This window comes from Rattus norvegicus, chromosome 3 (genome assembly GCF_036323735.1).
Source record: "Rattus norvegicus strain BN/NHsdMcwi chromosome 3, GRCr8, whole genome shotgun sequence".
In the NCBI taxonomy this organism is placed as follows: domain Eukaryota; kingdom Metazoa; phylum Chordata; class Mammalia; order Rodentia; family Muridae; genus Rattus; species Rattus norvegicus.
The window spans coordinates 117193951-117217513 of record NC_086021.1 but is presented as its reverse complement, the minus strand read 5'-3'; the positions used below and the strand labels follow the sequence as shown (position 1 = coordinate 117217513).

The following is a 23563-nucleotide window of genomic DNA, read 5'->3' as shown; positions in this document are numbered from 1 at the left end:
AAGTCATTTAGCATGAAGTTGGCATTAAGTTTCAGGAAAAAGCCAGGGCTTCTCACAGTATGCAATATTCTACCTACCACCTTGCTGACCCTGCAACCCTTTCCTCCTTACATTCTGTTCTTACATCTTTACTAGTTAGGTCTTCTCTTACCCCATGAAAATAAAAGATTGTCTAGGGAAACCTAAGGACTGTCTCCTGTGCTAGCTGACAACACTGACAACATATTTTCCTCTATATCAATCTCCAGATAATTTAGGACACAAATAATCAGATAATTAACTAACCAGGTACTGATCAGGTATATAATGTCCAGAAAGAAGACTCTATCCATAATGTATTTGTCTTCTAAACAGAGGGACCTGAATTCTATCCCCAGAACCAAGGTTAAAAAAAAAAGAAAAAGACAGGTGTGGGGACATGTTTTTCTAATCCCATCACTGGGGAGGTGGTGACAAGTGAATCTTTGGGGTGCCCTGGTAAGCCAGATTCAGTGAGAGTCCCTGTCTCAAAAAAGCTAAATGACTCCCAAGAAAAGGCCAAATGCATACATGTTCACGTGCAGAATTTATATATGCATTAAACATTTATGTTTAACATAGTTATACTTTGCTTTAAAAGACAGAGAAATTATACTATTCAAAGTCTAATTGCAGTATATGAATGATATTAACATATATCATATTTTAGGCATGGGAGTTTAGTAGTAATGCATAATTAATGATTTGTGCTGAACATCTTTCAATCTTATATGTGCACCTTAGATGGCAAAACTTTAATTTTGAAAGATGTTGGGTTCTGTGAGGATTAAAGTCAATGGTCTCTGTGGTGGCCAAGGACCCTGTAACTCTAGTAAATATGACTGCCATGGGTCAGCAACTCACTAAGTAGAAACATTCTGCAATCCATGTATTTACATGTTGATAGGTTAGTAAAGCATAATTGTCTATATTCACAAAAAGGCAATAAATGATTGCTTCTGGAACTGGCTTCTCCTAAGGTGATCAGGCAGTGAGGTGCCACCACAAGGGGAGTCTCTAGTTGCCCAAACAGAGAAGATATTTGTCTAGAGTTTATCAAGGTCTTCAGAGAACAGCTTTTTAACTGGCCTCCTGTGAGGTGTCTGGGCAGTTCCTATCTGCTTCAAACAAACTTTCCACTAAACCCTTTGCTTTCAATAAAGTCTCTTACCCCCTGCCGTGTAAATGTGTGCATGCACACACACACACACACACACACACACACACACACAGAGAGAGGGGGGGAGAAACTTAAGACTTATCCTGCCCCATGTGACTGCAAGGTATTGTGAATAATTTCAGATCCAACAAACACCAGAACCTTAACCACTGTACTCTCAGAGTGTGTGTGCACACACTGACTCTGACTCTGCTGCTGCCATCTAGCCAGAACAGGATCCCAGTGGTGGAATGACCCTGTTGCCACTGTCAACCACAAGTCACATAAGACCTAGCACCTGGCCCAATGGTGCCAAATGTTTCCTCAGCTCTATTTAGTAAACTTTCTCGGTAATAGAAAGCATGGTCTAGCGAGGAGTTAGAAAGAGGACCAGGTGTCAGCGGAGAAAGTTTTCTGACTTGAAAGAATACATGGGTCCTGGCAAAGACACAGCCCCCCTCCTTGGCCTTGACAGTATCACAACAAACAGGCCTAACCAAGAGCCCTCCTCCGGACCCTTGCAGCTGGCTGGAAAAATGAGCATGACAGTAAACACATGTTGCTTCTTTTGGGACTTGACTAATCAGATTACCTGCCTCAGATACATACCAGGAAATTTATGGAGAGGCCATTTGGAAATTAAGCTCTCTGAAAAGAGGAATGGTTCATCACCACTGTTTGTTGGGGTCTAAAATTACTCTGCATAACTTATAGAGCAGAACATCTCTTACTCTACTGTCCCCTGCTTCAGAGGAATTAACTGCCAGCCTCGCTCTTGTCAAGGAGCCCAAACATTATCATTCAAAGGCTGTATTTACAAATGGAGCAGGACGGCTGTAAAACCAATGACCTTGCTGCTTCTGGAATCTCATAAAAAGTTTCCAAGCTGCTCCTCCCCAGAGCAAATAAGGGTGTTGCAGTTGCTGGTGCTCTGGCAGCGCTCCAGCTGGGGCTATTACATTCCTCCCTCATAAACTTTCCTCTGAGTTCTGAATTCAGACTTGCCTGCTTGTCTGGGCGCTTAGCTCTGGAAACGCTGCTGTGTTTAGAACATTCAAACCCAGATGTAGGAGCAACGTAGAAGAAAAACAGGGAGAGTGAGAAAAGAGGTGACCTGAACGCCCTGCTGTGGGCCATGCACCACACAGTTTTCTTGTTCAAGCTTTGTAACTTACTCGCATTGCCTTTGCTGGTGTTCCCGGGCCTTGAAAGCTTGAAGGGCTGAGACTGGCATTTTTTGTTGTGATAACAATGGGCATTTGTGTGTCTATGTGTACCCCTGTCTCTCTGTCTCTCTGTCTCTGTGTCTGTCTGTCTGTCTGTCTGTCTCTCTCTCTCTCTCTGTGTGTGTGTGTGTGTGTGTGTGTGTGTGTGTGTGTGTGTGTGTGTGTGTGTGTTTCTCTCTGACCTCCACAATCTAGATTGCCTGCTGATATGGCTGAGGTGGAAAAAAGCCAATGAGAGCGATGAGTCCAGGGTACAGCTTCTGAGAACCTATTGTTTTACTGATGAAGAGAATCTGTCTTAGCTGACAGGTGTCTTTTGCCCTTTCCCCTCCTTGCCTCTTTGAACAAGGATGTAGAGCTTAGAGGAGCAGCCTTCATGTCATGATCAAAGGGAGAAGGTCCCAAGCAGAAACGATGGCAGAGACAACACACGGAAAGTCTTCAAGAGACAGAATGTGTATGCTCAAGTTCACTACTAACACACACACACACACACACACACACACACACACACACACACACACACGGCAGGGATGGGGAGGAGAGATTCCTTTTAGCGGGAGAAAGACTGAAAGGAATCAGTCTTTGCCTATTCGTATCCTAGTGCTCATGGTTGTGTGCTGTACTTCCCTTGTGTAGGGAGAGACAATAAGAATGTCAGTAACTGCTGCTTAAAGTCACTAAGTTGGTGGTAGTTCATTATGCAGCAATATGACATTGAATCCACTCACTCCTTGATACTACTATAGTACCTTATATGCAGAAAAATGAAATGTGTTTGGTGGATCCACAAATGATCGATGTTTGTGGTCTCCACAATGTATTGAAGGCTGAGAGTTGATGCTAAGTGTCGGTAGGGGGGCCTATGGGTTTAAAAGAAAACTAGATTTTTATTTTTTTGAAAGAGCACTCTCACTCAGAAGGCTTTTAGAAGATGGGTAGAGAGATGTATCAGGGACAAAGAGCACTGGCACCCATTCCAGAGCACCAATTTTCAATCTCAACACCCGTATCGCAGCTCACAAACATCTGTAAGAATCAATATCCCTCTGGCCTCCCAAGGCACTATGCACTGACATGGTGCACACACATGCAGACGAACACTCATACACGTAAAATGATATTTTTGTTTTTGAAAAGGCTTTCAGGTGATGTAACTGTACTGGTAACCTGCCTGTCTAGTATGCACTAGGTCATTAATTTAATCCCAAGCACAGAATAAATCAAACACAGTACCACATACACACTCAGAAGGAGGAGGTGGAGACAGGAGAGTTAGAAATTCAAGGTCATCCTCAACTAAAAGCCAGCCTAGGCTGAAAGAGACCCTCCAAATTAAAATGCTTTTAGTAGTCAGGCGATAAAGAACTAGAAAAAAAAAACGTTAACCAACCCTGTGGGTGCATCTTTGATGGATCTAAGGCAGGAGAATAGACAACCTTTTTCTTTTTATAATTTCTAGATTTACTGGGAAGTTTCGTAGCTTGAAAGTAGCAACTCGAGCTGGAATCTCTGTGCACTCACCATGAAGGGGCTGCCTGCGCCAAGCCTGTCTCTTAAATTATCTTCCGTTTGCATTGATCCTACAAGGTAGGAATAAACACTCTCCCACAGGATGCACATGAAAACTGAGATTCAAAGAGCCCAAGTGACAGGCCAGTAGGGGGCAGGACTCAAAAGCAAGCTGTCTAAGGTATTTAAACACTGCCCTATTCATCTGGCTGTAAAAGACTGAAAACATAACAAGAAAGGGGAAACAGCCCTTTCCTATACTCCAAATGCCTGGAGGAAAAACCCCAAACAACTTTTGATGTATTTCCTAACACAACAGTAGAAGAGACAAATGTATACTGTGTTCTTTCAGTTAGAATGCTATATGCTCTGTGTGTGTGTGTGTGTGTGTGTGTGTGTGTGTGTGTGTGTGTGTGTGTGTGTGTGTGTTCCAAAGTTTCTGCAACTCATCAACATATTCCCTTCCTTGGACAAATCATAACTTACCACATTCTTCCCCAGATAGCAGGTAATATAAGATGATTTCTATTTAAAGTCATTATGAATAAAGCTGTACTCATTTTCTTTAGATATAAAGTTCTGTCCTAACTTTACATTTCTGTGTTAGGAGCCAGTGAAATGAGTCAGTGGGTAAAGGTATTTGTTGCCAAGCCTGATGATCCAAGCTCAATCTCCAGGACTCATGAAAAGAACCAACTTCCAAAAAACTGTCCTTTGACCTCCACTCATGTCCCTTAGCGCGCGCGCGCACACACACACACACACACACACACACACACACACACACACAATCATATCACACCAAAAACACATTTTTTGAGCCTCTTGCTTAAGACTGAATCCTCTAAGTGGCTGAATCCAAAAAGATATTCATATCGAAGGGACTGACACTCAATACCCTGTTTGGTTCTAACACAAAGTTGCTTTTATGAAGCTTTGCAGACAAGAGAAGGAAAATGTTTATCTCGTGTCTATGTCTATAGGTCGATTTCTTCATAAGTGACACAGGGGTTATTCCCTTAGAGGATTTTTACTGCCATCTAGAATATAGTCATTCTTCCAGATGCTATAAAGTTCAAGGTTAATTGTTGGTAAACCCTGCAGTGTTTGCTCCCATGCCGGTGTTGTCTCACTGTCATGGCCTCGACCTTTTTTTATAGGTTTCTAAGTCAATACAGAGTACTACATAATGTCATCCACTGTGGCCAGACCCTAGCTTCTGCCCATGTTCTTTATTCTCACTAGTAGCTACCATATTTCTCATTTTTCCAAGATGATCAAAAAAGTTGCCAATGTCATTAGCACAAAAATATGTTACTTGTTAAAGCCATAATAATTGAGACAAAAGAAAAAGGAAAAAAAAGGAAAGAAAATGTTCAGTGCAATGCTGAATGACCCAGGAAAACGGGTTCTCATTCCATCTTGTACTGATGTGTTTTCAAGGAAGGTGACAGGCCAAGCCATGAGAACGGAAAGGGATTTTACGAAGCAGATCGTGAAGATCACCGACATTTTCTAGACACTGTGTGTCATACACTAGGCTAAGGACTCCACATGGATTGTTTCCTGGCGTTTTTTGCTAGTATAATAAATAATGAAGTTTTAAGTTTCCATTTCTTTCTGAGTCCAGTTGAACTTCAATTTATTAAGCTCTGGGCAAGCATTCCTTATTATTTTTAATTGAATTATGTTGTCATACAGTAAATTACAGCAAACCTACATCATTAAAAATGTCTATGCCTAGAGAAAGGATATCCTGACAGCTTAGTCACACAATGGCAGGGCAAACTATCCAAGGCTTACTCCTCAGAAGTCCTACTGAGTGTTCAGCAACCTCCTGGGGAGCAGAGCCACAACTGTAAGCTTGGCCATTTGATCCAGTACTAAATATCTAATGGGAAACCTTGATACCCAACAAATGAAGTCATCCTTGTTTCACTCTGGGAATTAAAGCAGATACCTCAGCATAGAAGTATACTGTGCAGGTGGGAAAAGTGATAGAGAAAGGCCACCTGCTCTGAGCCTAGGGTTAGGCAGAAATCCTCCCCCTGACTCTAAAACCTTCTCTCTTACCTTCTTCCTTGCCAAAAGAGTATTAGTCTATTCAAGACTCTAAAATACCTCCTCCTAGAAGAGGTAAATCAAGATCAGTCTGGATAGGTCACAGTTCTTTACAATTATTTGCCAGGCATTCCATTCCCAAGAATTCTCAGATCCTAAAAGTAGACAGGTAACACTACTTCTAATCACTAATATTCTTATCCATCAAAAAAAAAAGTCAAGTTAAACTCCCCATCGCCGGTCCTCTCACCATTATAATTATGATATGTGGAAATGTGGCAGTCATCTTCCACCATGGGGCAGGAGGCAGAAGACTAGATGACCTACAGAAGTATAGAAGACAAAAGGTCCCTGCCATTCAAAACACAGTTAAACTGTTGTTCTCACCTTCAATTATTTATCCCTCAACTTTTCAGTCTTGGGACTTAAACATCTTGATGTCTTGGTAGTCAGAGTTCCCTGTTGTTAGTCACCAAATAAGTCCTAAACATATAGGTACCTCTGAAAAAAGGATAATTTGCCTTCTTACTAGAACTTTGAATTTTATAGAACTTGAGAGAGAGAGAGAGAGACAGAGATAGAGACAGAGACAGAGACAGAGACAGAGACAGAGACAGAGACAGAGAAAGAATGCATGTGAAGGTTCCTCCTACCCCCAGCCCTGGAAACCCAACACTGCCTTCTTTTCCTTGGCTGGCAGGAGAGATATGGTCTTCTGTCTGGCTGACCCCAAACACTGACCCTTCCTTCATCACCCTTAGGATTTGGTAAGGCATTTGCTCATGGTGGTCCCGCTGCAGGGCCAGGGTGCTTAGAAAAGTTATGCTTGTCAAAAATCAATCCAATTCTCCTTGGCAACTGTAAAGGTAAGCTGTCACCAATGCTGTCAACAGTCACAGCAGAGAGGGCTATTTATTCATTGCAGACCTTCGTGAGTCACAGTCTGAAGAGTCTGCAAACCTCCCGTGGCAAGTCAGACCCTGCCCCAGTCTCCCAAGAGAATACCTCCCACCCAGAGCCACTTCAACACAACAGGCTCTTGGCGTGTGGCTGTCTAATCTTTGAGCTGCACAAGTGGTCATGTTATTAATGACTCTGAGTCATCGCTGAGGGCAGTCTTTGTGGAATGTGTGTGCAATGAGAAGGAGGGTGGTGCCTGCTGAATGCTGGACAAGAAGCAAGTCATCCCTGGCTGTGATTCTTCCTCATGGAATACTTTGCAAAAGCAACCTGTGCTTCATGCAATGAGGCTTCATGTCTGTCTGCCTCTTGGTGACCCATCTTTTAAGTCCCCACTCGTTTGCTGGTATCGGTCAGGGCTCAGAGAATGCACCACATTCAGCTGGGTCCTCCAAGGCCTCAAGGTGCAAAAGACAGAGAGCTTAGGTTGTTCGTTTGTTTGTTGGTTTGTTTGTTTTAATTTTAATCATGAGTTTTAAATTTGGCTTTCCATCTTCCTCTTTTATCTCTTTCAGCCCTGATATACCAACTAAATGTGACTACCTCCTTGGCATAAGAAAATTCCCAATGTTTATTAGCAGTTCATGGAAATCTTCTCTCCCCACAGACCTTGGTACATATGGTCATAGTTCAATTTTTACTTCTTCTGATATGTCTTCCACAGTTTCACTAAATAGGGCTTCATTTATCCTACCTACAACTTCCTTAATGTGACCATTTATCATACTGCTAGCTCCAACTACCCTGGGAGACTGCAAGGTCTACTGACACAAGGGCCATCTCAGGCCACCAGTGTTGAAAACACTCTCTGGTGTGTACTAGACCCTATAAGTAATCTATAGTAAGGTAGGTGGAAGAGATTGCCCTCTATAGCACTCTATCACTGAGTTGACCTCAACAGACCCCTAGACCCCTAAAAAAGGAAGGACAGGACAGAACAGCAGGGTGGTTCAGATGTTTCTCATTCTGTAGCCCAACACCTTGAGAAAACAAAGTCTTACATTTGTTATCTAATAAAAGGGAATACTGTCTTCCCACCTCATGTGGCCTCATGGAAGAACTCATAAAAGCTTTAGATGATATCTGTAAGATCCTTGGGACAGACAACCTACCCAGCACTGAGAGAAAAGTTGAAGAACATGGAATCAAAGTAGAAGGAGCTCTTGGTAGACATCACACTATTGGATGAATATAAAATGATAAAAGGTCAAGGTTCTATCCCAGAATACCAGTAGTTGTCTATAAATGGGTCATACTTGTGAGGGACCCACAAGTTCACCCTTGAAATTCTAACACTTGTCGGAGAAGTCCCTCTAAGAGGACCAGAAAGTGAGGAGGCACACTGGCTCACACAGACGTACACAGAGGCAGAACATGGATGTAAATAAAATTTTAAAAAAATTATTCAATGAGGAAGAAGCCTGGTGTGCAGGCACGAGGACCTGAATTCAGATCCTGAAGAACAACATAAGGGCCAGGCAAAGTTGTGTGCATCTATAGGCCTAGTTCTAAAGGAGGCAGAAAGGGTTGGATCAAGGGAGATCCTTAGCCAGTTATCTGAACCAAAACTCAACATGCATTGGATTCTCAAGGGGCCCTATTTCAAAGGGGATAAGATAGTGACTCAGTCACAAAGCAGGACACTTAATGTCCTCCTCTGGCCTAAATACACACACACACACACACACACACACACACACACACACACACACACACCTCTGCAAGTAGAAGAAACGGGACAGTGAATAAAATTTTCTGGTACCAGTTAGATCAAAAGATTTTCCAGGACCCACCAGGGAAGCCAGGATGAGACATTTGAGAGTACAGGAAACTTAGGAGCCTAGCCAAAAAAAAAAAAAAAAAAAAAACCAAAAGGGTGAGAGGGAGCCACCAGTCCCCTATATCATAGGACTGTTGCAAAGGTTAAACAAAAGGGTATACTTACAGTTTTTGGCCCACATTATGGTCCAAGGTCCAATCACACTATCATCCCATCATGAATAGGAACCAAGAACCAATCAATTCCCCTTCTTTTACAATGTAGAATTCTTCCCTGAACAATTATTGCTATTCTGGTATAGCCATAGCACCCAAGTTTTATCTGGATGCCTGCCAAATGTCTGAACCATCACCTGATTTTAAATCATCCAGGAGTCATTCACCGATTTCCTTCTTCTCCATTAATTCAGCTCACACAGTTCTACCTCAGGTTATCTGTGCGGTTACTATTTTGTCATTCAACACAGTTTCCATTCTTCTTGGCTCTAACTGGATGGACTGTGTGCCACAGTTCTCTGATATGTATCTGCAGCGAGCCTATGGGTTCCAAGGATTTGTTTTCTGGCTACCCTGAAATTGTATGTCTTGGATAGAAGCTCTCATGTTAACTGAGTCCATCAAACTCCTAAAGATCAGACAAAACTGGTGCCCAGGAAAAGTGCATGGTACCCCTTGGCCACACGCTCCATGTCCATATCAGATCATCACTGAAGTGGGGCTCAGACTCTAACTTCAACACTAGAAATGATAGTTTGCCTCAGACTAAAGGATAAGGAAAATAGATCACACCGTAGGAAGTGAAAATGGAAAGCTATCATTTACCCTGACCTAAAACAAAACAAAACAACAACAACCTCAAACTTTCAACCTCAAACACAGGCTATCTAAAGATTCCAAAGAAAAATATATCCAAGACATTCTCATAATATGATTGGCATCAAACACGTTTAATTTCTTAGACCTGTGATAAAAAAAGAAAGAAAGAAACTTGCTTTGTTACCATATACCACACATATAGTATAATCTAAATGCAAACCCCACAACCTTAACACTCCTGTTTTTAAAGTGAATAGAGATTTTTCAATCAGGAATTAATCCAGGCTGTCAAGCCTGGATGTCAGCCTATCTATATCTCCAGGCTCAGGGTCTATGCAGTTACCTTTTCTAATACTAAGTCATAAAAATGCAAAGCTCGGGGAAGAATTATGGTGAACACAAACTGTCACCCTTTGGTAGATACTGTGTCTTTCTCCTGTCCATTGAAGACTTGCTGAGATCCTGGTCAGCTACCAAACAACTGGGCTTTCTTTCAGTTCAGGCCCTGTCTGACATGTTCCATCTCCCTAGAGGCAGGAGAGTACAGCATGCCCATTAGATCTGGCTCCAAAGCCAGGTAGCCTGTGTTCAAATCCCAGCGCCACCTTTATTAGCCAGATGTTCCCAGCCTAAATGTTTAGATTATCTGTGTCTCCTAGCAGATTGTGAAAACTCACAGGTCATACAAGGGCTGACAAACAGACAGAGCTCAACCACAGCTAAGAGTCCGTTTTGTAAAAGAATGGACAAAGGTTGCCTAGTCTCACTGAGCAAATGAGGAAACTGATGGAGAATAGTTAATATTTTACCTAAGAGTCTCCTCCTCAGAGACAAGGTCAGAAGGCCAGGATTAGGTAAGAGTACCAGATGTCTTCAGTCTCCTCATGCAGTGCTCACATGCCTCCTGTTTGCTTGTCTACAAAGTAGAAAAAGCATGAAGGCTGCTAATTCAAGGCCGAATTTCCACTTCCCAAGGTTCACCCTTACTCAGGACCCACAAAGAAGTTGCCCCCAAACCTCCACTTATTTATAAACTGGCAACGCTATCCTCTCCACTTAGAAGCTGCTTAGGGACCGTCTGCTTAAAAGCATTTCAAATTCCGTCAGAGAAACAAGTTCACACTGACATCTTGCCGCCATATGCCTCTGAAAACCTGTTCAGGATCCCCTAATCCCTGCTGAGGAGTGCTCTTCTGTGGTCCTTTCTTCTAAGGTTTCCATCGCTGGGTGTGGGTGTTCTCTCAAAGCTCTTTGAAAACTTCTCCCGCCCTGATCATGTCAGAATCAGAGAGGAAGGAGTGCTGCCAAATGCTTCAACATTTACATAAACTCTTAATCAGCCCGTAGGTTCACCACAGTGGGAGCATCAGTTACAGTGCTGTCCTGGCAAAGGACCAAGGCCTCAAATTATGCAGCTTCACCTCTGAGATGCAAGGGGACCTTGGAAAAATCATGCTCTTTGGCTGTTACTTGAGCTCCTGGAACAGGTTCTAGTTTCTCCCTGTTTAAGAGTCCTATCCTGGGCAGCATTTGTGTTTATTTGTTCACTTTGGTAAATTTGTATTGGCTTGTCGTGAAGGAGATGGTGCTGGCGATGCACTTGTGGATAAAGAGATATGAACCATGACTTCATGGGTGATCGGCACATAGTAACAAAAGATACACAATAGAGTGTAGTGGGGACAGCGCCTTGGTCTTTGAGTGGCATCGCTCTGGTGTCTGTATCTGTTCAGTTTCTCGACCACTTTCCCACTTTTTCTAGCATTGTATCTTTCCTGTTGCTGGCATACGTGATGTCAATCTATCCTCACCCCAACCCTAGAAAGGATGTCTGTGACTATGCCCCTTTTACATATGAGAAGAATGGGGTTCAGAGAATACAGATCATTTGCCCATGACCACACCGAGGCTATGAGGTTTGAACCCAGGGGTCTGGCTTCAAGATGCAAATTGTTCAGCAGCTCAGCACTGCAAGTTCAATGAAAGCAGAAGCTGACTGCATGCACTGCTGTTCTCGTTAAAAAACATGAGAGGTGCATAGGCGCAGGATTGACTCCTGACGCCTCTTCTGCCCTATGCCCCACTCCTCGCCTATTCTGAATCATAGCATCCCTACTGTCTGCCAACTATGGTTCCACACTTTACACTTCTAAAGTCTCTACCGCAAAGCATGAGGTAGCTGCTTTATTGTCCTCCTCAATAACTCGAATATTGAGTTATAAAGTTAATCAACCACCTAGCCAAAGAGACAGTACTAACTGGCCCAGAGATGCAACTAAACCAGGTCAGCTAAAATCCAGAGCCTTTGAACCTTACATCCCTCATCCCTCCCGTAGTCTTGCTGTCTCATGAACCGTTTTCACATTTGTTTAAAAAGTATCCATTTGTTTACACATTCCCAAATCTAGTGTCCTCTCCTTTACACTCTGCAGCCCGCTGTCCTGAGTCCCCAGTCCTTTGCTGAGAGTCACTCCTCTCTGCTGTCTGTGCTTCTGTCACCCTGTGCTGCACTTCCCAACACTCTCACAGAAATCCTCAGTTTCACCTGCTGGCTTCAGGCCACCTCCAGCAGTGTACAGCGGTGAGGTTCAAGTTGCCCAGAGTAATGTAAGGTCACATAGTGATGATACCTGGAACTTGACAAAGGGGCTGACATTATGAAAAGTTTAGCCATACTGAATATCCATATTGAATTTCTTATCTCTTTCTCTATCTCTGTCTCTCTGTCTCTGCACCCTATCCTACCCCACCCGTGTGTGTGAGTGTGTGTGTGTGTGTGTGTGTGTGTGTGTGTGTGTGTATGTGTGTGTCACAAACTTGACAAGGGCTCTGCCACTGAGGTAAGTCCCAAGCCCTTCCCATTTTGTTTTCAATGTTGAAAGAAAGATGACAGACAAAGACTAAAAAGGAGGCACTGGATTTATAGAAGAATAAAGAAAACTGAAAATTCCGTTTTCTTTCCCCCTCTGAATATATTCTTTAGGGAAAATATCTAAAGTCATCCTAGAATGTTTAGGGCTTTTCCTACTTCTGCGCCTTGACTTCCTGAGCGTGTTACCCACTTGTCTATTGAAGAGAGCTAAATACCTCAGCAGCAGGCCCATGAGACTGCAAAACAGTGCACAGCACGGAAGTTGGTGTGCGCTGTGATTGTTCCTGAGCAGCAGGGACAGTGGCTGCTCTGGGCACTTCAGGAAGTATTTGCTCTAAGAGGCCCTTCCAGCTATTGTTGTTAAGGCCAAGCATGCTGGGCTGGCACCAGGACAGGTGCCTTCTCCATGCCAACGTTCTGTCCGTGGCATTTTGGGGTACCAGGGGCAGTGCGGGTAAGGGGCAGGAGGTGGGGAGAGAGGGAGGAATATCAGAACCAGGATACAGCCGCAGGCTTGATCTTTTGTTGCCTTCAGCTCTTAATTCCAGGAACCCCTGCCTCTGGGTTTATTTCTGTTTCTTCCTGCCGTGGGCCGCAGTGATTGATGAGAAGCCAGATGCTCCTGGCAATCGCCTGGCTGGGCCAGCAGGATTTATCCAGTGACATAAGGATCTGGGCTTAGGAGTCCCAGGCCTTGGCCATGAATACTACCCTTGCCTCTGTGTGCCCTTGAGTTTCCTCTTCCTTTTCCACAAAGAAGGCCCATAACCAGCCTCAGTGACTATGACGGAGAGATAAGCTGAGATTGATGAACCTGTCCAGAACACAATGGCAGAGGGAAAATGTTAGCTTCCTCCCTTCTCCTGAGCAGCTGGACCCGGGAGGGGCAGGCGTGGGGAGCTACTTGGATAGTATATATCACATTTCCCTGGGTTCCTCCCTGTTGAGCCTGCTCCAGCCTGAATTCTCCTGACAGCTGCCCCGCTCCACTGCTTGGCCTTGCCCTCCACTCCTAATTGAACAAAGAAGAGCCTCTGCTTTCCTCTAGGGAGAGATAAATGCGAAGACTGATGCAATCTGTGACTCTCGATGCCACAGGCCACAGAGTCAGGCCAGGCTGGGATCCTAAAACCATGCCAGGAATGCAAGCAAGCCAGGACCCTTCTATCCCATGAATCCAAGCAACCTCTCCGTCGGGCTGTAGCAATGTGTTCTCAGTCATGTGATCTAGGTCACTAGTTCTGACACTGAGGCACAAAACTGGCCAGAAGCAGGGGGTGAGTGGCCTCTAACAACATGACTTTTAGTAGTAGTAGGTGTTTGTGGAGAAGTAAATACCACTCTTTTTTATTTTTAAGACTTTATGGGGGAGGCACCCTTTCAGAGGCAAAAGGGAGAGGGCATGGGGGAAAGACTCTGAGAGGGGGGACTAAGAGGGAGGGCAACATTTGGGATATAAATTCATAAAATAATTAATAGAAAAGACTTTAGTGTGTGGATGTGTGTGTGTGTGTGTGTGTGTGTGTGTGTGTGTGTGTGTGTGTGTACATATACCCATGTATGTAAGGATGCACGTTATGGAGTCCAGAAGAGAGAACTTTCTTTCTATTTCTTTAAGGAAGGGTCTTTCCCTGAACCTGGTTTTTGAATTTTCAAAGATAGGGTAGAAGATAGCCTTCCACAGCCTTCCTGTCCTTGCTCCCTTTCTAGGCTGAGGTTACAGGCAGGCTCAAAACACACAGCTTATCCCTAAGCCACTGGGATCCAAATCCCTGTCTTCATGATGGTGCAGCAAATGCTGCTAAGCACTGACCGTTGTTTCAGCTGCTGCCAGGCATCGTTCTAAAATCTCCAAGTTAACTCGTCTAAGTGTCCCAAGCACATTTTGGAGTGAGCCTTGGTCACATCTGCATTTAACAAAGAAACTGAGTCTCAAAGCTCAGTCATTAGATAGAGACCACAAAGTTAATGAGCTGCCGACCAAATTGAAACCAATTTCTAGTCTAGTATTTTCGATTTTCCCATAGTACAGATAGCTCTTAAATCAAATGAAACTTGGGGTGTGTGTTCTCTCTGAGAGGCATCATAAAAACGGAATTTCCCAAAACAAATCCACCTTCAGGAACTACAATGAAGAGCCAAGCTGGGGTAAGATTTAGTCTGACAGGAAAGAAAGCAAGAAGCATGATGTAGCTCTCTCACCTCTCCTCTCTCTTGTCTCCCCTCTCTCTCTCCCCCACTCCCCTCTCCCCTCTCTCCTCTCCCCTCTTCCCTCCTTCTCCTCTCTCTCTCTGCTAAATTCAGAGCATGGTCTGGAATGGTCTGTGACCCTCTTAGATTCTCAGAGTCCCTCGTTTGCAAGGAAACAAGAAAATGTATTTGACTTTAGAGGAGGTCCTTTCCAGCCCCGGCATTCCAGGATCCTAGGGAACAGCTACATTCATGGAGCGTGTCCTTGGCACTAGATGCTGGGCTGCATTTTTCTATAACAACGGCCAGCATTGGCTGAGCACTGGCTGTTTGCCAGGCCCTGCTCTAAGTACTGTGCTCCTCGTGTTTGTCTCATTTAACGCACAGAACAGCACTAAGAGAAAAGCACTATTATTCTCTGAAGCACAGATTGGAGGGTCGGAGCACATTGAGAGTTAGCATATCATTGAAAGATGTGTTTGGGGGCTTGAATCTAGTTTTGTCTGACTCCATTAACACCTGTCTTTGATTACTGCAATACTCACAGTGCCCCCTCAAAGTCAGGCAAAGACATTTGCCAGGAGCAAGCAACGTTGGTTTTCAAGTTTCCACTAGTGGTCCATCTGCAGTGGGCTTTTTTCCTTCTTCTTTCCAATCATCAATCACGAGTGTGACTTAAGTAGGTTGGGGAGGAGGAGGTCCCCAGCTGCTGGATGTGATACCTACAGCAATAATCTACCTAAAGCCCTTCCTGTTGGCTTCTCGGCAACATAAGCAATGTACTACCTACTTGAGAGAGAGGGCTTTGTAGTTGTAGCCCCCGCAGGGCTAAACAGTGGGCCTGGAAGCTACAAGTATTTTCCCTGAGCTGGAGAGCCAATTCCATGTACTCAGGGTGAATAGGTTGGGAAACTTGAGAACCACAGGGACATCAGGGAGAATTCAGTGAGTGGTTGCCAGCAGGGAGAGGACAATATGGTCCTGATCACACTCTGCCCATATGGCTTTGGAATCTGCTTCACACTCCTCAGTCCCCGCTCCAAACTGAGACAACCAAGAGGTTTTACGAGGTACCCCAGCCTTCACAGATCCCCATCGCAGAGGAATATCGAAGGCCTGAAGGTCTCAGGACTATTGGTCTCGGGAGGGAACCCTGCAATGGCTGAGTAGCTTGCCAGGACAGGTCCCCCTGGCTCAGACACAAATCCCACTAATCCCATGGGCTGATTTCAAATGGGTCAGCGATGGAGCTTCTCTCAGCCAGAGGGAAGAGGTCCAGCAAGACTTTCAGGGCAAGCTGCTCTCAGAACAGCCATCCAGGGCAGGCAGCTTGAAGTGAAAGAAACTTCCAATAAAAATGCCTTTCTATGAGCTCACTCACTGCAAGTCACCGCCTTGCCTGGTCACTCCCTGAAAACAATTTCTGCCATTCATTCGCAGCCTCTTCATTCTATCAACTGAAATTGAAGGGGGGAAGGGGGGACTGGTAATTTCTGGAATAAAAACCACAAGTGTTCTCGCTTTAGAAAGCAATGTAAGCATTTGAAGAATTTCACTTCTCACCCCCTCTCCTCCCAGAGACTAGTCTTGACTCCTTTCTGTGAATATTTGTTTGAACTGGGCACTAAATTTTGTTACCTGCCTTGCAGTAAACCCATCTATCCCTTGGTAAATGCTGGTTGCCCTTCACACATACTGATGAAGTTTTGTTTCTGAGCCCGGTGGGAACTTTCAGTCCTATGGAACTAATTTGAAAGTCCAGATTAGCACGCTGTGCTCTCAAAGATACTAAGTAAATCCCCTATGCTGCCTGGGCCTTGGTGTTCCCCTCTAAAACCAAGACAAGTACTAGCCCCACCTGACTAACTCAAAACATTGTTGTTCGACCCAGAAGCGTTGATGTTTATACAAGACACCTAGGGCAAGAGAGGAGCTCTAAAAAACGAAATCATTCTTCCCCCACCCCTCCTCACACAAAGCAAAGGAAATGCTGCAGTAATGAGGACTAAAGACAACCAAGAAAATGTCCTTGCCAAAACTTCCTTCTGCTTAAAGTAATTACCCTTTTGTTTTCTAGTCCCATCTACCAACATATACCCCAGTTCCCCTATTGAGGTTCCCTATACTGAAATTTTCCTTCCTAAGATCTACGAGAGATTGTCTGTATGTGAACGAGGACAAGGTTGAGGGCTCACCTGAAGTCCTTGCAAGTGAGTCCACACGCCAAGGCTTTTCTCTGTCTGTCTCAGTGACTGTGCCCTGCAATGGTGCCTTCATTGCTGTACGCCATGGAAACGTCCTTCTCTGGATGGCTGTCCACTACCTGCCAAAGACTATACTGGCTCCCTCTGGCCACTCTCACCTCCCAGTCTAGGAAAGGTGTCAGAATGACATCTTTTAGCAAGAGCAACTAAGGTTCAGGCTCTGACAATCCAACTTCATTTTGAATGGTGGCTTCATGAAGATTCATTAAAATCACTTAAAATATTTCTCACATTACTTGGGACATAATAAAGTTATAATGCTGTATTGTGTTTTATGTCCTGGTCATTACAGGTTTATAGACCATTTGCGTTCTTAAAAGGTAGCAGATTGTTTTGCAAGAACTTCATCAAGCAAAAGGGGGGGGATTAAAAACAACATAAAATTTAGAAAGGAAAATTTTCTAAATCTTTTATTTTTTTTAAAGGTAAAGCACATGTACTGGTTACATTCCGCTAAACTTTCCTTCAGTCTTCCACATATCCTTTGGGGTAAATGCTTGCTTCCCAAAAGGGTAACAGACCACCCGAGTTGCTGTCCACTGACCAGAAGTTAATCCAAGTCAATCAGACTTTAATGCCAACAGGGTATTGTTACATTGCTGCTTCTCAAATATGTAGTTTAAAAAAATAGTACTCAGCACCTTTTCAAGGCAAAAAAGATTGAAGTTTGGGGTGGAGCCTGAGTTAGTCATGGTGGTCCACGCCTGCAAGGCCAACATTTGGGAGACAGACAGGAGGTCAAGGTCACTCTTAGCTGGATAGTAAGTTGTAGCTCTTGGACATTGTTTGGGCAAATAAATGAGAGGTCACTGATCATTGGAAACACAGTCATGTTTCTGGCAGAATTAATAAAGCGACAGCAAAAGAGCTAACTGGGCAGGGAAGGAAAGTAGTCACAATGTGATGGCATCCTCAGCAGACACAGTGTGGTCACATCCACAGAAGTCACAGTGTGATGGCAGCTGTGGCAGTTACAGTGTGATACAGTGTGATCCCACCTTCAGCAGTCACAGTGGGATGACATCCTCAGCAGTCACAGTTTCAGTGCAGTGTAATGGCATTCCCAGCAGTTACAGTCACAGTGGGATGGTATCCCCAGCAGTCACAGTTACAGTGTGATGGCATCTGCAGCTAACTCTGCAAACACACAGTGTTGCTGGCCGTGAGTCTAGCTGACATTCACACTAGCTTGAACCCCTTTTTGGAAGGGTGCCAGACATCTTGTTTAAATTCTGCTGAGTATCCAAGGAGGGACAGTGATGTCCACTGTGTGTTTGAGATGCTACTCCTCCCGGGGTCCAGCCCTTGGGGAGGCATCATTCCAAAGCACTAAAGCAAACACGCCTGAGCCTCTCTTCCAGTTCCCAGCCTTTTCAAGCATGGAGGCTCAGAACAATGCTCTAGGGAGCAAAGCAGAAGGCTGGGCAGCGAAGGACTTTGTGGACACATCATCAGTCGGGGGATTAGCTATGATTACTGTCTCTCTTTAGTGTTTGCTAGGGCACTGAGCACACATTGCTCCACTGACGAGAAAAGTAGTTAAATGTGTTCTTTTGTTTATGTGTTTATTTGTTTTCAAACCAATGTGGTCATTTTTGAGTTCTAGGATTGCATGTGAATTGTGTGGCTGCCTCTTGCTTTGTGAGTTTTAAATTTTACTACATTGAACATATGATGCATTAAGTTTTAAAAGAAAAAAACTACAAGCCTTCTGAGAAACCAAATATTAACTTCATGTGACTGTGAGTTTTGACTCCCTTGGCTTATAGGTCTCCTGTCACAACATGTTAGAGTCAGAATTAAGAAAATCCTCCTGCCAGGAGGGGTGGCTACCACCCAGGGGTGTCAGACACAGGTAATCCATGCCAACAGCGTCGCTAAATAGACTAGCACACTGTCTAAAAGTTACTAATAGCATTATATTTGGTTTGTCTTTTTTTTTTTAATCCGTAAATGGTGGTTTTGTGGATAGGTTTCACCACATCCAAATTCATGGTGTTAGCTCCATCCTTCAAACTGGGAGGAAAATGTCCAGGCTCTCTAGAGAAACCTTTGAGGGATGTTGACTTCAGTGTCCACACATATGAACTCTTCAAGGGTTTAACTTTTGCCAGGAAAGAATAGGCTTGGCCAAAGCCAATGCTTCCATTTGTATGTGAGAGGATGTCATGAAAACCAGGTCAAAAATTAGTCTTCTAACAAGAGCTAACACAAAAGAAACCTGGAAATGGCCCTTTCTGCCTCAAAGTCCAATGAGATGGCAAGTCCCAGAGAGTGTGCTCAGGAATTTGCCCTTTCTGGGTGTTTGGTGAGAGAAGCATACTTCCCACTTCTGAGCAGCTACCTGACAGCTCCGTCTACTTTGCCTTTGTGTGCAGAGAGATATCTGGGTCCTGCCCAGCTCATTACAAAGGTCTGCACGTTTAAAGGATTAAACGTTTGGATGACAGCTTGAGAGTACTCCTTCAAAGATATTTCTCTCAGAAGAGGCAGATCAAAGACAGCAAGAGAAGGCTGCGCCCTGTAGCCTCTTTCCCTGGCATCAAGAAACGCTGACTCAGAGTGGGTAAAAGTGCATTGGTGTGGCCACATTCAAGGACCGTTTAAAGGATACATCACCAGTGATCCTGTTTCCTCCCCTCTCCTGGCTCTCTCTAGGTTGGTGCCATCTTCCCCTCACAACTAGGTCCACAGGTAGCCCACGCTCAAACTCTCAGAGCAAGTCGCAGCCCCTTTCCATGAACTTCAGTTTCCTGACCTGTCAAAGAAAAGACTTGGTCCTTCCTATAGCAGTGTTTCTCAAAAAGTGGACCAAAGCAATTTTCATCAGAATAGCCTTCCTGGCCTGTAGTTGAACCAAACTGACTAGAAATATTTGTGCTTATTAATGATTGAAACCAGAGTGTGGGAGGAGGTTTTTGTGCACTGTATACTCAAATGCTGATTTCTCTACCCAGAAATCTGGTTGCAGTTCAGTCTTTATTATGAAGCATTTTCTGACTCAGTATTCTGTAAAACATTGTTTTCCATCACCTTCTGATTGGTCAAATAAAGAACTGAACAGCCTATACCTGGACAGGAGAGGAAAGGCAGGACTACTTCTGTGCAGAGAGAGAGAGAGAGAGAGAGAGAGAGAGAGAGAGAGAGTGTTTCAGGTAGGGACCAGGGAGTTGCAATCTGCACACAGATGAAAAAGGAGGTGCCAAGGTGTCTTAGTTTAGATTTTATTGCTGTGAAGAAACACTATGACCAAGGCAACTCTTATAAAAAGACCTTTAATTGAGACTGGCTTACAGTTTCAGAAGTTCAGCCCATTATCATCATGGTGGAAAGCACGGCAGTGTCCAGGCAGATATGGTGTTCTTGAAGGAGGTGAGTGTTCTACATCTTGATCCAAAGGCAGTTGAAAGGGACTGACTCTCCTATACACAAAGTAGAGATTGAACATAGGGCCTCAAAGTCCACCCCCACTGTGACACATTTCTTCAACAAGGCCATACCTGTTCTAACAAGGACACTAGTACTAATAGTGTCACTCCCTGTAGGCCAAGCATTCAAACAGATGAGTCTATGGAGGTCGAATCTATCCAAACTACTACCCAGGCCAACTAAACATGGTGTTGGACCACATGGTTGGAAAGTAGGCCAGGCTAACATTGTCAGGTTAGAGTTGCTGAGTGTCTGCCCAGCTTTTAATAAATATAAATGTCTCCGTGTCATTATTCAGAGAAAGGGCAGGCATAGAAAAACCCATACTTTTCACAGAAGCAAGTCAAATCCTGGATGGTGAGTCTGAGATTCAGTGTTACATTTCAAAGTGATTGACTAAAAAATAAAACCCCACAAAGAAGAATATGAAGCAGAGACCTTACTTACACGGTCCTAAGTGTTTGTTAGCGGGCTTTTCACAGAAAACATTGTCTCCTGCTTAGAATAATGAGATCCCTGAATTACAGAAAGAAAAGTGAAGGGGGGATATTTGAACAATTTACAAAGCTGATGAAGCCAAGAATGTCTGTGAGCGGGCATTTTCAATGTTCCATCAGCTCCATGGATGAGCAAACAAATATACAAAACGCCCTGAGATTTAACTTAAAACAGTTGTTTTCCAGAGGACTCTGTCTAGTTCATCCAAAGTCTAATACCATAAAGGCCAGCGTGGTACTATAACTTAGGAATGACAACCCCCACCACCCCATTCTCTTTGCCCTGAAAGCTACCAATCAGCTCTCACATCCATCATGGGGAGTAATTACGCCCAGCCTGCTGTAGCTGTTTTGCATTTGTTTTCCCCAACTGATCTAGTAATGCCAGGGTGCTTAGCTAGCTCCCGGGTTCATTCCCCAGACACTTGACAAGGAAGATATCACAATTCTTTTCAGGGAGTGGACAAGAAAAGCTCTTAGGTCAGACGACGATGAACAAGGTCATAGGTTTTTTTAATTGTACTGACCTTGGGCTGTGCCCTGCCCCTACACTTACTTGCTCTAGGAGGTTAGAATTGCATCATCAAAAAAAAAATTAGCTATGTATCCTCTACTTTTCTTTGTTCTATCTGATGACCTTTATTCAAGGTCCCAGAGGCTTGTGAACAAATGGTTATTAAACTTCAGTCTAAACCTCAACTTTTCTTCTGTAAAATGAACATATCAACATATAGAATATGGGAACCTGTGAATAATCAGCACAAAACTAGGTGCTTTAAAATATCTCAGTAAGTGTTCACAAAATCTCATATGTGGATTTTGGTAGCACGTACCATCTTCCTCTAAACCGGATGTTCTCAAACCTTAAGAGTGTGGGCAAATCTGGAGGACTCATGAAACCCCAGTGATTCTGACTCAGTCGATCTTGGAGGAGGCCTGTGAGACTCAGTTTCTGCAGGTCTTGTGGACAAGGCTTTAGGAACCCCACTTTGAGAAATGCTTCTCTAGGATGCTCCTTTAGAAATGCCTCTACCTCTCTGAGAAGGAAGGAGTGTTTCTCTCTCTCTCTCTCTCTCTCTCTCTCTCTCTCTCTCTCTCTCTCTCTCTCTGTGTGTGTGTGTGTGTGTGTGTGTGTGTGTGTGTGTGTGTGTGTGTCTCATGTGCATGCCTGTGTACATGTGCTCATGGTTGAATATCCTTTCCTGTGAATTTACTTCCCTGCCTGTAAGCTTGGTCACAGTCCTACCTTCCTGAGGCAGCTTTGTCTGTCAATTTCCTAGTCCTAACTGATTGATGAGACAGACCAACAGCTTCATTTCAACTCATACTAAGTTTGTGTCTCCTTTCTCTGTGCTGAACAGACAGTTGTTTGTTTATCTTCCCAGGATTTCCTAACTACAGCGAACAACATTAAATCAAATAGTGAAGAAGTTGATATGTTCACTTGACTATGGACTTTGCGGAGGAGAGGTCCTATCTTGGGCTGAAATGCCTTTATCCGCTTGCTAAAAGTCTGAGTAATAATTCCATCTGCATCACCATCACCACCACCATCAAAGCAATGGTAGCTTCATTCCATATAGGGAGTTCTGTGGACCTGGAAGTGGTTTTAAATGCAAACATTTATGAAACATAAATTCACTTAACATCCAACACTCTATGAAGAGTTGAATCATTATTCCTGAGCTACAGACAAAGAAACTGATGCGCAGAAAGCTAATGTGGCTTATAACTGCATCACTGAGAAGAGGGAGAGCCAGGATTCACATCCATGTAACTCCAGAGTACGTGCTCCCTCTCTCCAAGTTTTCTCTTTATTTCCATCTTTCATATGTCTGTTACAGTGCTAGGAATGAACCTAGGATGTCAGTTCCTCTACTACTGAGCTCTAGCTGAAGGCCTTGCTTTGCTTTTTATGTTGAATCAGGCCTTCTCTTAGTTGTCCATGCTGGTGTTCAACTGATGCTGTAGTTTAGGCAAGCTTTGAATGCTTCCACCATCCTCCCTCCCCGTCTCCTCTGAGAGGGTGGAGCCACCCCCATCCCCTAGGTATCACCCCACTCCATCAAGTCTCTGCAAGGCTGGCTAGGAGCTTTCTCTTTTATTGAGGCCAGACAAGGCAGCCCAATTTGAACATATCCCACAGACAAGCAACAAATTTTGGGATAGCCTTGATCCCATTTTGGGACTCACGTGAATACCAAGCTTCACATCTGCTACATATCTGTGTCGGGGGAGGAGGGCTATGTCCAGTTCGTCTATGCTCTTTGGTTGGTGGTTCAGTCTCTGAGAGTCCCCAAGGGTCCAGGTTACTTAACTCTGCTGATCTTACTGTGGCGTTATTATCTCCTTCCGGCCCCCCAATCCTCCCTCCTGTGATATAAAAGGGTCTGAAGCTTCATCCTCTGTTGGACTGTAGGTCTCTGCATCCTTCTGAATAAGCTACTGGGTGAAGTCTCTCAAAAGACAATCATGCTAGGCTTCTATCTGCAAGTATGACGGAGCAGCATTAATGGTGCCAGAGATTGGGGCTTGCCCACAGAACGGATCTCAAGTTGGGAAGTGTTATTGGTTAGCTTCGGTCTCTGCTCCATTCCCATCCCTGCATTTCTTGTAGACACGATAAATTCTAGGTCAAAAATGTGGGTAGGTTGGTGTGCCTGTCACTCTACTTGGGTTCCTATAGCACATGCTAGTGAGGATGTGGAGCAAGGGGAACACGCCATCATTTCTAGTGGAACTGCAAACTTATACAACCACTTTGGAAATCAATTTGGCGG

General features: G+C 44.1%; 1 long non-coding RNA gene across 1 annotated transcript in view; it reads left to right on the top strand.

Moving 5' to 3' along the window:
* LOC134486420 (uncharacterized) overlaps positions 1 to 23563 on the top strand; it is a 74208-nt gene that overhangs the window by 10921 nt on the left and 39724 nt on the right. The window contains exon 2 of the long non-coding RNA XR_010065287.1: positions 3866 to 3993. This is a non-coding gene — a long non-coding RNA (uncharacterized LOC134486420). The remainder of the gene's footprint in view (positions 1 to 3865; positions 3994 to 23563) is intronic.